Source organism: Silene latifolia, chromosome 11, assembly GCF_048544455.1.
Source record: "Silene latifolia isolate original U9 population chromosome 11, ASM4854445v1, whole genome shotgun sequence".
NCBI classification, from domain to species: Eukaryota; Viridiplantae; Streptophyta; class Magnoliopsida; order Caryophyllales; family Caryophyllaceae; genus Silene; species Silene latifolia.
Window position 1 is genome coordinate 1,676,817 of NC_133536.1, and position 19,457 is coordinate 1,696,273.

The following is a 19,457-nucleotide window of genomic DNA, read 5'->3' on the forward strand; positions in this document are numbered from 1 at the left end:
AACTGTCAAAAAAATTGTGGAATCAAAACCTGAACAAGTTTTTAAAAAATTGGTTTATATATAACACATTTATACCGTATATCACGAAACTAATTGCAAGTATTAAACCTTACCCTCTTCTTCTGTACAACGGTCTTATAATTATAAATGAACATTGAGTAAGGTAGGAACTGAAAAGAAATGGACCTTGTAAAGTAACAAAGAAGAAAAGTAAAAAGAGCGGCAATGGCCTGTCTATAAACAGTAAAAACCATAGGGCTCATTCCGGCCACTAAGGAAGCCCGGTTCAATAACGCGTTGGTGGCCGTCACAAATTGCAACGTTATCATGGCGGCAACCGGTGAATAATCATCCCATGCTCCCATTTTTCTAACGCTTTTGATTTTGATTTGGGAGCTTCCAAACTTATAGAAGTTGGGTGGAATGGGAGCTTAGGAAGAGTCCAACATATATAGATAAATAAAGCTTTAAAATCGTTTGTAATCCAAACATTATTTTCAGGCTTTCTATTAGAGTACACACAAAATCTCATTATAGACGACATATATCCGTCTATAACTAAAGACGGGCCAAATACAATACCACATTTCTAATAGGACAAATAACAAGTGGGGTGGTAGGGGCAAAAAATGTCACCACTTTCAAGCTATTTGACTCGTCTTTAGCTATAGACGGATATACGTCTATAACAAGACTAGCTGTAAAGTACAAGTAATTGCAATTGCAATTTGCAACTTTGAATAATTCAAGCTAAATAAATATCATTAAACTACAAAAGCACATTCCTCATTATCGCTTGTCTGTCACGGTCGTTGAAATAGCGTCGGTTATTTTTTATTATTATTTTTTTGTTTTGGTCTTGATTAAGAGTATCACCTATGGATAGTTGAAAATAATCTCCTCCAATTGAAGCAATCTCCTCCGAAATACTAAAGACAATTTAATAGCGTGGGTTAGGTCAAAGGGCCAGCTAAGTATCATGAATGAGACTCAATAATAATTAACATCACATTAAACTCTCATGATCGTAGAATTAATTATGCACGTCTTACTCCACTGATTGCAGATTCAAATCCAGCAAATAAGAAATAACAAAAGAAATAAAGATTTTTTTATAATTAACGCCAAAGTGTAGAGGGTAATTTTATATTGGTTATTTTACAGTAGACCTCTCAACCAAGACCTCTCGAGTAAGACGTGTATGTGTATATATATATATATATATATATACAAATAACGCGTAAGAAATCCCATTCCTCATATCGTGATGACGATATTGTGTTTTTCTTTTAGACAAATGTGTACTATTTTATATGAATCTTTTAGACAAATGTGTACTATTTTATAGAATCAAAAGGGTTTATTACTTACATACCAACTATAGTGCAAACTGATGCGTATTAGAGACCTCTAAACTAGAAGAAACTCAACTAATTAGTTATAACATAACTAATAGTAATACAAACAGACTCGGTAAAAATACAAAGAGGACGCCTCTCACGTGGTGAATGGTAGAAGGCATCGAACTAGATTAGACAATCCTTTCTTTTAGAGCTGACGACCATTTGCAGGGTCGTAAATCTGGAGGAGATAGTAAAACCTCCAACCATAACTAACGATTTATTCTTGAAACTAGCGCGATCACGACCCATAAAATGTCGGCTACATCTCTTGCTTGAGTGTGCCTTCACGACTGAAAAGATAAACGGACATTGACTTGACCAGTGATCAGAACCCTCCATCCCGGACCGCTCCAAAAGTGTAGTGCTATTTACCATTCACATGAAGGTTTTTAACTTCATCCAACTCACGAAAAATATCTTTATTTCGAGGCTCCACCGAGACCGCCTCCTCCAAAGTGCAGCGAGCCTCAGGTAACCTATTCAAACTTCTAAGTGCGACGGCTTTACAAAAGAGGGCCTTGGCATGTCGAGGATATTAATTCAGCACAATTGAACATAGAATTAACGCTTCTTCGAAAGCACGTACACTAGTAGAAATAAGGCAATTGACATTGGTTGAAAACAGTGATTGGCATCGGTTCTCAACCGATGCCAATCAAGGCGATGTAAATGTCCCTTTTTTCAATTGGCATCGGTTCACAACTGATGCCACTTTGTTTGTAGTGGCATCGGTTATAACATGAGAATCGATGACAATATTACGTTAGGAACCGATGTCAATGTCAGTATATTGGGATCTATTACACCACACAACCGATGCCACTTTCCTTTTTTTTCTTTTTTTATTCAATGCACAATTATAAATTATACAACCTGCAATTTATTTCATAAAAGCTGCTATCAAAAATTCGTCAATATCTCTCTTTAAATTAAACAATCCAATTTTTACAATCCGCAAAATTAATTTCGATACCAAAAAATTCAAATACAATACAACCATTCAACAAATTACGTCTAACAAAACAAGCACATACATACATGCCGTCTTTTGTTTACAATCTTCTGTTTACTACATGTTATCTTTTTTTTACAATATAGAGCCCAAAATTCCTCAACCTTGTTCATTTCTTCAAATGTAACTACTCCATCGAACCCGAACTCGAACACGAACTCGAACCGAACTCGAACTCGAACTCGAACTCGAACTCGAGATGAGCCCTCAGCCTCTCCCGCAAAACTCATCGGCAATATGATAGTAGATGAGCCTACCACCTGGCTTAGGCGGTGAGTAAGTCCCTGAGTCACTTGACTGCAAAATTAAAAAAACCAAGAACCAAAAGCCATTCAGTACTCAAACCCATAAAACATTCTTCGTACCTTATAAGTTCAGTAGTTCACTCTAACCATAAATGACAGCACACAAACACTATTAGACAAATACTCATTCAAAATCTAAAAGGATAGAAGAATACATAAAATCGTATATGAAAGATCCATACGGCTTACAACAACAAAATGGTCTTTTTTTTTGATGAAATGTTAGTCACTTCTCATTAAGCTCAATATAAACAGCTATTACAAGCTACTTCCAATTTTAACAGAAATTACAACCATTGGCAAACTAATACATAATCACTATATATATCTAAAGTTTCACATTAGATGAATTCAAGATGGTCTATTTATCAGTTCGTCTTTTATTTCGCAATTTTAATCTTCATCGACTACACATAGGCAAATATAATTTTTTGCCCACACCCACCCGTCTTATCAAAAGAAAAAACATAAGAACATTGCAAATGACTGCATGCTACTACATAGTTATCAAATTCAGCTGCTTGCTAACTTAGTATCAGCAAACTATTAACACTAATCCAAAACCAAACAATTCAAAAATGTAAAAGGCTGACATATAGAGATATTTTTAAACAGCAGTAGAATGACTGCATAAGAGGATCTCACCAACATCAGTTTTCAAGGTGGCCTTAATTCTACTAGTGGTAATTTAATAGCAGAAGAAACTAAATTTAAACACAAAGAAATCGTTCGTTAGGCTTGATAAAGAGCTTAAATCAAGATCGGACACATCCTTCAGAGCATCACTCAAGAGGCTACATGTTTTGTCATAGCAGGCACTCGCCTCGACAAACTGATTTTTTGTCTTAAAAGATCATTACCTAATAAGTCTTTAAAGGCATGAATTTTAGAAAAGGGGGAAGCATCTAAACGGGAAAAATAAAAAAAAAATAAAAACTATCATCATCCTCCGATCCGACACAACCATAGAAATAACCAAAGCACTCAAGAAATTCGACACGGGATAAATGATTCATGAGCTAGGTAATTGATCTAGGCACTAGGGCTGTAAATGAAATGAGTCTGCTCGACAAGCCCTCGGGATCGGCTCGGTCAAAGCTCGACTCGAGATCGGTCAAACTGAGCTCGAGCTCGGGCTCAAACTAAGCTGAGCCCAAACCGAGCCGAGCTCGAGCACACTAAGGCTCGGCTCGGGAGCTCGTTTGAGCTCGTTATTTTTAAAATTACTTAATGTTTTTCAATATATTTACTTACATTGTATCAATTTTAAAATAAGTTGATGGGGCATATTCTGCACCGCTGACCAAGTCAACATATTGAGCAAGGTCAAAGATATCCACAGCAAAGTCAACGACTTAGACAGTCTAGCCGATGCAACCCATCAGCCTGTCACCTGGGTCTCGGCCTGGCGACCAGCCAGCCGGGGCACATATCCGCGTACTCACATCCAAGGACCCTCGGCCGGCCTGCCATAGGTCTATCGGCCGAGGGTAGAACGGTCTTTCCACCTGCTAGCCACTTGGCCACTTGGCCACTACGTGACAAAAGGTGAAAGTCTATAAATACTCCTCAACCTTCATTGAGGAAGGGATCCACAATTTAACCTAAGAATCACTATTCATCTGGTAATATCTTTCTTATCTCTCTACAATATACAATTAGCCAAGCAACAACTTACCTCTCTAAGTTTACTGACTTGAGCGTCGGAGTGAGTACGCTCGGCCAAAGCCGAGCCCTCAGTTTGTTCATCGTTTCAGGAGACCGCAAGGAGGATTCAAGCAAAGACGTCATTCTACAAGCCACGGGTGGTAACAATACTTGCTCTGGAATTACACCCGGAACAATTGGCGCCGTCTGTGGGAAAAGACACTAGAAGCTAGTCACAAACATTCCCAAACAAAAAAAAAAAATAAACACAAAAAAAAACCCACCCCAAAAGCTAAGAAGATGTCGAAACAACAAGAGGTATTCGTAAATGACGAAACCGAGCTACACCAAGATGATACCTTTCACCATTCTGGAGTCGTGCAGCCCTCCACCGGCGGAGTAATCCAACCGGAATACGGGATGCCAATAATACCAGATACGCCGCTGCCCGCCGACCAAGTCACCATCATGGGACATTTGGTTGATGCAGCAAAACTAAAACTACTCCTGGACCTAATTGGTAGTACGCCGGCTCACACTGTCACGCCGACAAGAGCAACAGAAACCGTCCAGGAAACCAGGGCCCAAAATGTGACCCCCAGAAACTTGAACGAGGCCTTGGAGGAGGCCGACCCTGCCAAGACACCGGGGGAGCCCAAAGTGGTCGTGGGAGACCTAAGTCCCTCTCGCACTCGTGAGAGGACTGCGTCGCCGCGGCACAAACGAGGCACACCCCGGAGGAGCGAAAGAAGCCCGACTCAGCAGAGTCGGAGAAGAAGCCCGAGCCGGATAAGGAGTCCTTCCCGCTACGAGGAGAGGAGCCGGACTAGGAATGGGGGGAGCCGATCGCCACGTGTCATTCGGCACGTGGTCAGACAGCCCCTCAGTGCCTACGTCATTGAAACCGCCGTGCCAACCAAGCTAAAGTTGCCGGCGTTCACGTACAAAGGAGATAGTGATCCAACCGACCACGCCGAGGCTTTCGAGTCTTACATGTCGGTATGGGAGCAGCCCGATGAGGTCTGGTGTCGAGTCTTCCCAACAACTTTGCATGGGATGGCTCAAAATTGGTACAAGGGGCTGCCCGACGGCTCGGTATACTGTTACGCCGACCTAAGGGACGCCTTTTTAGCCCAATACTCTTGCAATAAGAGGAGGGTCGTGGAGACGTCGGACCTCCTAACTATCAAGCAGGAGGAGGGCGAGTCTCTACGAAACTATGTGAAGAGGTTCGACGGCAAGGTTCAGCAGATTCGGGAGATTAATCCCGAGCTGGCGGCGTTCGCACTAATGAAAGGCCTCCCAAGGGGAGACTTAAAAGACGAGCTCATCAAGTACGGGGGTTTGGGCCTAGATGCCGCTAGGAAGATGGCCGACCAGGCCATCAAGGTGGAGGATTACCACAAAACCTGGGTAGGCCACAGCGAGGCTGGGTACTCAGAGAAGAAGAGCCACCGGGAGGACAACCCGGATGAAAGACGCCGTGACGATAATAGGTCACGGTCTGACAAGTCTGCCAGGAAACAGAACTCGGCTGGTGCCGGGGGGAGTTCAGGAACGTACTACCGAAAGCAATACAATGATCACACCCCCCTGGTCGTACCTGCCGCCGAGGTCTTCGCCCTGAGCAAAAACGAGGGTCAGAAGTGGGAAAGACCCCCCAGAGCGAGGGGGGACGGTGACACGAGCCAGTACTGCGAGTACCACGGCCACACCGGCCACTTAACAAACGACTGCCGGCATCTGAAAAATGCCATTGAAGATCTGATCCGAAAGGGGAGTCTCGGCAAATACGTTGCCGGTGGACACAGAACAGATGCCGACGGGTCAAGTAAGAAGTCCGTCTTTGAACGGGTAGGAGTAATCAATGTTGTCATCGGGGCCAACGAGAACGGCGGGTCTGCTCATGGGCACAAACGGCACCTGAATGAACTATATCAGGCCATCAACTTTGTGCCCAACACAGCAACCCCCGTTTCCAACATCCCCGATATGACCATTGGGAAGAAGGACTACGAGGGAGTCATCGCCCCTCACAGCGACCCACTCATAGTCCACCTGGACATAGCCAAACACTTGGTGAAGAGGTGTCTGATTGACACAGGCGCCTACACAAACATTATGTACAGAGAATGCTTTCTCAGCCTCGGGTTGAAGGTTGAAGACTTAAGCCCCTGTACCAACCCGTTGTACAGTTTTTCTGGGGCCGGCCTGGTACCCCTGGGGTCAATCGGGCTGCCAGTAATGTTTGGAGAAAGAAGTGCGGCCAAGAACGTTATGTCAGAATTCGTGGTCATTGACGGCTCATCCGCCTACAACGTCCTCATAGGCCGAGTCACCCTGAGTGAGGCCGACGCAGTAATGTCCACCTGGGCCCTGACATTGATGTATGTCTCGGACCGGGGGGAAACGCATAAGCTCGTCTCGAAGAACGAGAACGATGAGGTAGTCAATGTCCAAGTATCCGCCAGAGGGTGCAACATGCAATCCTTCAAAGTGGCGAAGAAATCAGAAAAGGGGAAGAGCCCATCCTTGCAACAGGAGGGCGAACGCACGGATACCACCGTCGGCATGGTCGAAGGAGCGAAGACCGAGGAGGTAGAGATTGACCCAGGCCGCACCGTAACTATCAGTGTCAACCTGGAACCAAAATTCAGGGCCGCCCTCCTAGACCTGCTGAGGAAGAACAAAGACGTCTTCGCCTATTCAGCGGCCGAGATGCCAGGCGTGAGCCGGGAAGTAATCATTCACAAGCTGAACGTACTCCCCACCGCTCGCCCTGTCAAGCAAAGGATGAGGAACTCCTCAGCCGAGAAAGATGAGGCCATCAAAGCCGAGGTAGATAAATTACTAGCGGCGGGCTTTATCATGCCTTGTAATTATCCTGAGTGGTTGGCTAATGTTGTGATGGTGAGGAAGTCATCGGGGGCATGGAGAATGTGTGTAGACTTTACCAACCTTAATAAAGCATGCCCCAAAGATTGTTACCCTTTGCCTCAGATAGATAGCTTAATCGACGCCACGGCAGGCTACACCATGCTGAGCCTGCTGGACGCCTTCTCGGGGTATCACCAGGTATTCATGGCTGAGGAGGACATGCCTAAATGCGCATTCATCACCGCTAACGGCACGTACATGTACAAAATGATGCCGTTTGGTCTGAAGAACGCCGGTGCAACGTACACAAGGCTAGTGGACAAAGTGTTCCAAAATCAAAAAGGGTGAAACATTGAGGCTTACGTCGACGATGCTATTGTAAAAAGCAAGTCTGACAGCGAGCACTTGGCCGATTTACACGAGACATTTTGTTCGCTAAGGAAATACAAGATGAAGCTCAACCCAATGAAGTGCAATTTCAGTGTCCGGGCAGGTAAGTTCCTCGGCGTACTTGTCAGCGCCAGGGGAATTGATGCCAATCCAGACAAAGTCCGAGCAATCCTAGACCTGCCGGAGCCAAGGAATCGAAAAGAGGTTATGATGCTGACCGGGAGAATGGCGGCTCTAGCCCGTTTCATCTCTCGGTCAGCCGACAAGAGCACCCCATTCTTCAAAGTATTGAAGGGGAAGAAAGACTTCAGCTGGGGGGAGGAATAGAGCACAGCTTTCAAGCAACTAAAAGCTCATCTTCAGACTCTCCCAACTCGTCGGTGCCGATCATCGGGGAGACGCTATACCTATACATAGCAGTTACCTCGGCCACGGTCAGTGCCGTGATCATCAGGGAAGAATACAAACAGCAACACCCTATCTACTTTGTCAGCCATACGCTGTTGCCCGCCGAGAGAAATTACCCACTAATTGAAAAAGCAGCTTTCACCGTCGTCATTGCCGCAAGGAAGTTAAAACCCTACTTCGACGCACATCCCGTGACGGTCCTAACCGACCAGCCATTGGAGAAAGCTTTGGAAAAATTCGAACAATCCGGCAGGCTCATCAAATGGGCAGTGGAACTCTCTGGCTTCAGCATTCAGTACAAACCAAGGCCTTCGATAAAGGGGCAGGCACTTGCAGACTTCCTGGCCGAATGCACATATCAAGAGGAACCAAACCCAGGTGTATGGGAGGTTTACACCGACGGCTCCTCCACGACGAACAGCTCGGGGGCCGGCATCCTTATCATCAGCCCAAACGGGGACGAATTTGAGTACGCCTTGAAATTTACCTTCTCGGCCTCAAATAACGAATCCGAATACGAGGCGGTGACAACCGGAGTCGAGCTGGCCAGAGCCGCCGGAGCAGAACACATTGTGTTAAAAACAGACTCACTGTTGGTTACTAACCAGATCAGAGGAGAATTTGAGGCTCGGGACGACGGGATGGTAAGATACCTGGAAAGGGTAAAAGCTGACATAGCAAAATTGAAATCTTTCCAAATCCAATGCGTTCCCGGATCTGAGAACAACTGGGCCGACGCTCTCTCAAAACTTTCCAGCTCAACCATCAAGAATGTCAGCCGAACCGTGCTGGTAGATATCAGGAATACGAAGAGCATCACTGAGACTGTCGGCATGGTGGGCAACATAGAGACCGAGACAACGTGGATGACTCCGATAATGAAATACAAAGTTACAAGTGAGTTGCCGGAGGACCGCAATCTCTCGGCTAAGATAAAAAGGATCGCCGCCAGGTACCTGGTGTTCGAAGGGGAACTGTACAGAAGGTCCGTAATAAGACCACTCTTGAAATGTGTCGGTCCAGCCGACGCAGATCTGATACTGACAGAGGTTCACGAAGGCATATGTGGACACCACATGGGGGCAAGAACACTAGCCCACAAAGCTCTCCGAGCCGGCTACTTCTGGCCCACCATGCTTGCGGATTCCAAGGCTAAGACCAAGAAGTGCACAAACTGTCAGATGCATGCTCCGGTGATACATGCTCCTTCCCGGGACCTACAACCGGTGCTTAATCCCCTCCCTTTCGCACAGTGGGGGATGGATATGGTAGGGCCATTTCCAACGGCCTCCGGAGGAAGAAAGTTCTTAATCGTCGCCGTTGATTACTTCACCAAATGGGTTGAAGCTGTAGCAGTACCGGCGAAGACCACAGCGGCCGTCAGAAAGGTAATCTGGGAAAATGTTATAACTCGTTTTGGTTTACCCTGTGTCATGGTATTCGACCACGGCCGAGAGTTTTGGAGTGACACGATAATGAACTGGTTAGAAGAGCTTGGTATCAAATTTGCATACTCCTCCGTCCGCCACCCACGAGTAACGGGCGGCGGAGGCAGCCAATAAAACAATTCTCAACGGTTTGAAGAAGACAGTTGAAGACCTTAAGGGAAGATGGGCCGACGAACTACCCGGCGTCCTGTGGTCCCTGCGAACCACGGAGAAAGAAGCAACGGGATACACTCCCTTCCACTTGGTCTACGGTCGGCGTCCTACCAATTGAAGCGACGGTGCCAACATTGAACGGCTACCTTTAACCTGGTTGAAAACGAGGAAGGCCTGAAAGCCTCCCTAGACCTGGTCGAAGAAAGCCGAGATACAGCGCGCCTCAACTTGGCAGTATACCAAAACCGGATGAGAAGAGCCTACAACCGAAGAGTCCACAAAAGGGACTTAAAAGTAGGAGATCTAGTCCTAAGAAAGTCGGCCGCCACCAACAGAGGAAATATTCATGGTAAATTAACGGCAAACTGGGAGGGTCCCTACAAAGTGGTTGAAGAAATGAGGCCGGGTACATACCGGCTGACAGACATGGAGGGCGTGCCCTTGATGAGCCACTGGAACACTGACAACCTAAGGAAATACTTTGTATAGCGGCGGAGGTGTCCAAAACCATTGTCGGCACCCCGGCGCGTGTTTATATCTAATGAAGAAACATCCAAGTTTTCTATCAAAGTGTTTGTCCCCTCCGTGGTCATATCGAGGTGGGCGCCACGGTTGCCACCAGGCCGTCACCCCAAGAAGAAGAAACGTATACTCAGTGCAGTTGAGACGCAAATCTAGCGGTCAATATGCCTACACAGTTACGAACGCTATCGAGCCGTAACCCCGATTACCTCGGCCAAAGCCGAGAGCGACGGGGACACATCGACCGATAGGATAGAAGAAACGTATACTCAGTGCAGTTGAGACGCAAATCTAGCGATCAATATGCCTACACAGTTACGAACGCTATCGAGCCGCAACCCCGATTACCTCGGCCAAAGCCGAGAGCGACGGGGACACGTCGGTCGATACGCTAAAGACGTTAAACACAGTTGAGATATGCATTCAAACTGCCTCGGTCATACCGAAGGTAAAAACGAAGGCACTCAATTAATAACGCAAGAAGAAACGTATACTCAGTGCAATTGAGACGCAAATCTAGCGATCAATGTGCCTACACAGTTACGAACGCTATCGAGCCACAACCCCGATTACCTCGGCCAAAGCCGAGAGCGACGGGGACACGTCGGCCGATACGCTAAAGACGTTAAACACAATTGAGATATGCATTCAAACTGCCTCGGTCATACCGAAGGTAAAAACGAAGGCACTCAATTAATAACGCAAGAAGGCAAGTGAAGGATTGTGATCAAAGCCCCGGCCAAGCCAAGGGCCAATAAGACGAACTTTATTGAAAGTAATTACAAGGAGAATACAGACGACGGCCGTCCCCGTAGGGATAAGCCTAAACACAACCTACCAAGAGTTTTACAAACAAAACAAAAGAAAAGCAAAAGATTACAAACATATCACTTGAAGCGCCAAAAGATGGCAGGGAGGAAAGGCTCAATAGTTGGCCCCCGAACAGCTAAAGCTATCCGAGACGCCTGGTGAGTCTGGTGACGACCGCCCGTCTCCCTATGCCTGTTGCTGCCCTCCGTCGGTAGCAGCAGCATCTTCGGTGGCCGGCTCAGGAGAAGGCTCGACATTTTCAAGCACCTTTAGCCTCTCAGCCTCCTTCACCTTCGCATCATAGTCCGCCTTGGCCTGGTCTCGGAATTCGGCACACATTTTAGGGAGAAGCTCAGTTTGAAGCATCTCAATATCCTTCTCCTTTTGAGCAAGGATAGCCCTGTGCGCCTCCGACTGGGCATCGTACAGACCCTTCCACTCTTCCCCCTTGGCAACCGCGGCATCATGGGCGCCCTTGTACCTGTCCCGCTCACCCATCAACTTGACGGTGGCGGCTTCAGCAGCCTCAACTTTGGCCCTCTCGGCCACCAGCAGCTTCTCAGCTTCCTCCACACGCTTCTTGGCAGCAAGGAGATCCAGCTTAGCTTTCTCGGCTTCCCCCTTTGCAGCGGAAAGATCAAGCTTAAGCTTTGCGATCAGCGGCCCAGACTGAGCCATGGCCTTTTCCTGCTCCATGATGTGAGAGCCGGCTTGTTGGGTCCACTTCGCCAGCCTCTTGTAAATTTTCACACCCTCTGCCACAAGCTCGGTGGGAGGAATCTTCTGAGCCGAGGAGTCAACGGTGACATTTCTCTCACCCGCCTTCTCAATGGCCTTCTCAGGCTGCTTCCCTGATTGCCGCTCGGTGAGAGCGGCGACTGCCGACGGCGGATCTACAAAAAATTTACACAGAGCATCCACGTCAACATGCATTGACACATCAGAAAGTCTGTCATCGGGAATGTCCAACGAACCAGCTAAGTCTGAACCGCAAGTTAGATCCGTACCAGTCTGGACCCTCTTAGTCGGAGGGCCGGTTGGGGCAGTCTTCTCCCCGGCAACGGTGGAGGCAGACGGTGGCTCTTTTCTCTTCTTCGGAGGAGAAGAGCCCTTAGCAACGGTCACCACCCCCTCAGTGATATCAATGACCTCCACATGATCCTTCTGGACCACTGGGGTCGAAGAGGGAGTTGGCACTGATACCGCCGCCAACTTGGACGTTGCCTTCTTTGTTCTCTTCGGCACGCCTCCGAGAACTTTTGCATAGGCCGCCTCCGGATCCAAGGCCTTCATCTGTTTCTCCATCAGTTCGTTGGGGGCCAGTCTGCGATCACGCCCGTCAGCCGTAGGATGCCGCTGGACAACCTTTCCGTCCTTATCGAGCCCTAACCTCTTCAAGGTCCTCTCGGACAGATCCTGGCCAAACCAGTCTGCAAGAAATCAAACAAGAGTTACATAAAAGAAGTAAAACAAAGCTCTAAAACAGGAATATAACAGGCAAAGATGGGCCCCACACCGACCCCACTCACCCTGGTTGAGGGACGGTATGAGGCCGACGCGGCAAAGCAGCTCATCCTGAAGAATAATTTGAGTCGGGGGCAGCCATCCCCTCTTAGCATCAAACAGCTGCATCGCCCGTTTCTCATCCGCGGTAAGAGGGACCAACGAAGCGTCCATCTTAACCTTACCCCGGGAGATACATTTCTCATATTCTTCCCGGTTCTCACACCGTAAGTAAACGGGGCTCTGGAAAGACCGAGGCAATGGGTAGTCCTCCGGCACTTGGACGTATACCCATCGCTGTTGCCAGTCTTTGCAAGAAGTAAGCTTGGACACAGAGACGTAGCCTGGCTCCGTCTGCACGCTGTACCATCCCACTTTACCGGCGATTGACGGCCGAAGATGATGAAGGCGGCGGAATAAGTTAACCGTTGGGATCTCCCCCCTAAAGAGACAGATCCACACAAAGCTGACTATCGTCCTCATGGCCAACGGATGCAGTTGGGCCACAGCGAGGTTCATAGCTTTGATGATGGCCATGACGTGTTCATTCAAAGGAAACCAGAGCCCATACTCCAGGTGCCTGATATGAACACCGATATGACCCGGGGGAGGGCAACAGACCGCCTGACCCTCCTCAGGGATAACAATTTTGTACCCCTCGCCGAAGGATAAATGACCTCCGAAAAGAGTCTCACCGGAACAACTGGCGAATTTATTTGTCCAGACACGGTCGAGACCAGTCGTGCAGGCCTCGCCATGATCCGGGATAGACCGCCTCTCACCATCAGAAGGAGCCCTCTCACCATCATCAGCATCATCAGCATAATCATCCTCATCCTCCCACTCCTCCAAAATTGGTGGATCAAGTACGGGAGAAGGAGACCTAGGGCCCCCAAACCTTAGCGGGATGGCATCTAGTATCCCCTCCTCGTCAAGACGCGACGGGGAACCCCCCGGCACAGAAGTACTAGTCCCGGCGTCAGCTGAAGACATGTTCACAGCAATTACTTAACAAAATAAAAGAAAATTTGTTTGTTTACCTTGGAGAAAAACACTCGCCGGAGTAACGACTTTGAAGATTAGAAGAAAAGAAAGCCCTTGAAAGTTTAGAGAGATGAAGATTTTGGAGAAACATTTGAGAAAATGAAATTGGTGGCCAAATTCACGGAATAACTGCCCTATTTATAGGGAAAAGCCCATGAAGAGGAACCAATCAGGGCACAGCCCATGAAGCGTCAGCCAATCAGCGAACAGACACGTGTCAGACATGCAACCACGGAATGTCAATCGTTGCAACAGTTGAACGTCAATCAATGCAACAGTGACCAAGCGTCTTCAACACGCCCCTTCATATCTCTTTGCCTATTCATCTTCCTCAACAGATTCCTAAGAATCTGCTCTCCGCCGGCCACATGATCAACCAAGCTAGGAAGCACCGGCTTGGGGGCAATCAAAAACAACCGGCACTCTCAACCCTGGTCTCGGCCAGCGTCACTTTCTTTTCCACATCGGATGCCCTTTACACATCCATGTGGAGGGGGGATATGGTGCGGCCTAATAAGAACCAGGCCGAGGGTGAAGAAGCCGATACAGCAGAAGAACCCGATGCAGAAAAATTTTCAGAAATTACTTGCGCAGAATATACGCTCAACATACATCGGAGCCCATACCACGGCATAGACTACGCTGGGGGCAAATTGATGGGGCATATTCTGCACCGCTGACCAAGTCAACATATTGAGCAAGGTCAAAGATATCCACAGCAAAGTCAACGACTTAGACAGTCTAGCCGATGCAACCCATCAGCCTGTCACCTGGGTCTCGGCCTGGCGACCAGCCAGCCGGGGCACATATCCGCGTACTCACATCCAAGGACCCTCGGCCGGCCTGCCATAGGTCTATCGGCCGAGGGTAGAACGGTCTTTCCACCTGCTAGCCACTTGGCCACTTGGCCACTACGTGACAAAAGGTGAAAGTCTATAAATACTCCTCAACCTTCATTGAGGAAGGGATCCACAATTTAACCTAAGAATCACTATCACTACTACAAATGGGCACTTGGGCCACGGCTAAATTCGTGGCGCAAGTGTTAAATTCCCGTGGCTAAATCATTTGGCCACGGGAATACCTTCCGTGACGCAAGTGGCCGTGGCAAAAACATAGCCACGGGAAAAACAAGAACGTGGCTATTATTAAATTTTTGGCCACGGATTCTCTCGTGGCTAATAACTCCCGTGGCCAAAAAATTTCCCGTGGCCAAAAAATAATTCTGGTGGCAAAAAATATATATGAAAATTAATTAAATAAAATGTTAAATAATTTTCTTTTCACGATCGATATTTTATCATATATGAAATCGTGACAATTTCGGTACTGGTTTCGCTAGTTAACTCGATTCATTTGAACGTTCTTTGGTTTTACCGGTCATGCATTCACGCGCATCAAAGAGGCTTCCCAGGAGATCACCCATCCCAACACTACTCTCACCTGAGCACGCTTAACTGTAGAGTTCTTTTGATGTGCTACCGAAACTGAAAGTTAACTTTGTTGATATAATTAATACTTTGAATCCTTTTAAGTTTATTTTTTTTCTTTCAAAATTTACCTTTAGTACTATTTAATTACAAAAATGTTACATGATTTATGAATTTTTGCGGGAAAAATATTATTTTGGCCAAAACAATCAAATTTTCGATGTTACCCTCCCGACTAATGATTTTGACGTCATTTGTTTGCCCAAGTTAGCAAAACCATTTTCTCCAAAAAGGAAATTTAATCGTGTTTTCCTAACATTTTTTTATTTCTTTAGTTTATCGACATTCTTATTTTCATTTCGCTTGTACTCATTTTTTCGTATATTTTTTTACGCAAATGCTATTGTCTGACCGCCGTACCTACGATATGAAAAATTAAGCATTTTTTGGTAAAATAATGACCACTTTTTATAATGAAAGGTCTCCCCCCCCCAATTGGTCACTATTAACTAAACAGTAGTCACTTTTTACTCAAAAAACACGAAAAACACTATCATACAACAGAATCTCTTATTTTCTTAAGCTGATTTCTTTTTGTTATCGTTTTTATCTCAAATTTTTCACATTATTTGCACATGTGACTTTCAATTATTATAATTTCTATACTTTCCCTGTGATGTACTCATTTTCAAAGAAAAAAGGGATATTCTGCGGTGTACCTCTGAGTTTTTCGGTTTTCTATGTTGTACCCCTCATTTTTTCCAATTCTACATTGTACCTCTAAACTTTTTAGTTTTTCTCCATCATAACCTCGTTTAACTGTCCATTAACTTTATCACTATCAAACGCCGATACGTTGACCTTTATTCTGACTTATTAATGTTGTATCACCATTCTATATGAGAAACATTATAAATCACTTTTAATATGCACCAACTACTATTAAAAACATATGTTATGAGTCATGACATCATAATGGAGATTTTTTGAACTTTTAGTTAGTTTCGTATACTATTTCGTGGGCTAATGAGTAATTCGATGAACTAATAAGTAAATGAGTAGGTTATTGAGTAATTGGAATGATAAACAGACGATTTAATAGATCATTTAAGAAACTAAGTTAGCAAAGACAATAAATAAGGTCATGGTATAGACTAATGTATAGAGTTTAAGGATACACCATAGATTATAAAAAAAGGAGGGGTACAAGATAGAAAACCAAAAACCACGAGGGCAAACCTTAGAATATCCCAAGAAAAAATTTTCTCCATATTAAATTTTGGGTAAATTGATAAAACTACCAACTTTAGTCATCTTTTTCATAATCAATAGCAACATAATCAAAATTAGTAATCACTACCAAAATATTAACTTTTTGCTACGATAGGTACCAAGTCGCCTTCTTACTCTAATTTTGTTTCCTACTTTAAAGGTGCTTTCATCTAAGAGAGGGATTTTGGAAGTGGGCGAGTGGAGATTTGTACTTGGATGATGGCTTTTTGGACTTTTTCAAGTAGGTTGAGATTAGATTTTCAGGCGACTTAGTACCGATCGTAGAAAAAAGTTAATATTTTGGTAGTGATTACTTATTATTGATTATGTTGATATTGATTATGAAAAAGGGTCCTTATATTGTTATTGTGGAAGATCATTTTTTTTCTTAATTTATTTGTGGAAGATCATTTTTTTCTTTTATTTCTCAGCGCAGTTATTTTATTTAATCAATTTTGTAATCTAATTGTCGTTTTTTTTCACGCCTAAACAAAAATTTCCCAAACTTTTTTCTCACCAAGTTAAATTTTATATCAAATTCAAATTTTTCTATTAATATCTTACAAATTAAGTTGTAAATCAAATTTTGAATGAACCAATTGGACAATATGTTAATTTTAGATTTATCAAAGATAGATGATAAATAACTTATTTATTTAATTTTATATGCTATGTCTTTAAATGTGATACGTTTATTTAAGATTGTTATTCAAGATTATAATGCTTTAATTAAAAAATTAAAAGAAACTCACGGCTCTAATAAATATAATTATATATTAAAATAAATTTCTTAAATTAGAAATGTTTTGAAAAACCTGCAAAACGTAATTGTGATTTCTAAAAGAATAAAAACATTTAGACGATAAACTTTTCTTTGCTTGCATATAAGTTTATAAAATTTTAAAATCTTATTAAAGTAAATAAAAAAATAAAAAAATATTAAAATAATTAATCAAAGTGTTTGCAAAATTTTATATTTAAATGCATTTTCATATTATTTATATTTGATTAAATTTCTTTTAGATTTTAGGTTTGCCTTAACATGAAAATATCTTAATTTAAGTCGGAAAAGATACTCGCCACGGGAGTTTGTTAGTTCGTGGCTAATTTTTTTTTTTGCCACGGAACAATTCGTGGCTAAGTAAAATTTCGTCACGGGTGTGACATAGTTCGTGGCTAAAATGATTATTTGCCACGGGTGTAGCCTATTTCGTGGCGCAAGTGACTTTTTGCCACGGGAAAACTCATCCCGTGGCATAATTTTTTTTCCAAAATAATGAATAAATTTTTCCCATGGCTAAGCAGATTTTAGCCACGAATTATAAATTCCCGTGGCATAATTCGTGGCGCAAGTGACAATTTGTTGTAGTGTATTCATTTGGTAATATCTTTCTTATCTCTCTACAATATACAATTAGCCAAGCAACAACTTACCTCTCTAAGTTTACTGACTTGAGCGTCGGAGTGAGTACGCTCGGCCAAAGCCGAGCCATCAGTTTGTTCATCGTTTCAGGAGACCGCAAGGAGGATTCAAGCAAAGACGTCATTCTACAAGCCACGGGTGGTAACAATACTTGCTCTGGAATTACACCCGGAACATAAGTACATTAAAATATTAGTTTATATGATAAAATTACATAATAATAATTGTTATTATAAGCTAACAAAAAGATAATATTGTCGTTTGATTTTGAAATTTTAAATCAAAAATTACGTTATAATTAAAATAATGCTCGAAAAAATGGTACGCAAACAAAGCTCGGGTTCGGGCTCGTAAAATATTATATGAGCCGGTCCCGGGCCTTGATTTCAAGAGCTCGGATTCGGACTCGAACTCGATTTTTACAATATGAGACGAGCTCGATCATAGGTAAGCTCGAGCTCGGCTCGGCTCGGTTACACCCCTAAATCTAGCTAATTGAAAAGGTAAGAAAAAGCAACAAATAAACTACAACAAGAGGGTACACCTAACAAACAAACAGCGAAGCAATATTATATTAATATCAAATTAAACATGTAAAAGCAAGATACTTCCTCCCTGTCATTGTTGTCCTTTTTCATTTTGGGATGTTTCAGTCAATTGTTATCCTTTCTATTTTAAGAATGAACTTGATGAGCAATTTGATCATTCACACTAAATTTAGTTCACTTGTCATTTAGTAATTGGCTCCCTCCTCTTTCCTTGGTCTTTGTGGCAAAACCAAATGACAACAATTGAACAGAAATGAGGGAATAATATTGATTATTATACGTGCGTCGAATAAATAATTAATTACATTACTCAAAAAAATACAGATGGGGACAATATTCAATTACGTTTAAGTTAAGTCTATAAATAATAACTTTATTATTATATAAAAAAAAAATGAATGGGCTGTAACATCATTTACCCAAAAACAAATTTTAAAACAAATATATTTTCTAGTAAAAAGAATAACGAACTTAATTAAATGCAAATATTAAAATAAACAGCAACTCTCCTATAGGACCGTCCTATACCATAGGACTGACCCAAAAGGAGAGAAGCCCAAAAATAACACTTAATTTAATTTATATTTAATTTTATTTTAACAACACGATATTTTATGATAAAAACTAACATGTTTAAATATACAAGTTATTAATACAAAATTCTAGGTTATCAAAATAAAATAATTTTTTTATAAGTTTATTAACTAACTAGTATAGACCCCGTGCTATAGCACGGTAACTTTTAGATGTAATTGCTAGATATGTTTGCATTTAGAGTATTAGTTTCAACTCATTTTCAGTTTCTTGGAGATCATATTGATAAAATTTTAATATTAAAATAAATAAAATAGAAAAGTCGACACTTTTTATCCGAATAAATTAATGAATTTTATTTGAATTACTTTGTCAACTTTATTCAAAAAATAAATATTATATTATTATATTCACTAAAGGCATAAATCTCGTTAGATCTATATCATCAGATCAAATATGTATTAACGGATGAAGGATGATAAGTATGGAGATGATTGGATAATAATTTTAGTGCGTAATTATGGAGATTGTATAGTAATACCCTAGATTATCATAATATAGTGGGATGTACATTTAACTACAATTTAGTGGGCTGTTATCCATTCTCGTTCCCATTCCCAATGATTTAATATCCAAATAAATAGGCCCATATGAGGATTATGCAATTTAGGCGGGAAAACTACTAAGAGTTTTATTCTCGTAGTAGTAAGGGGGATTGATATGTGGTA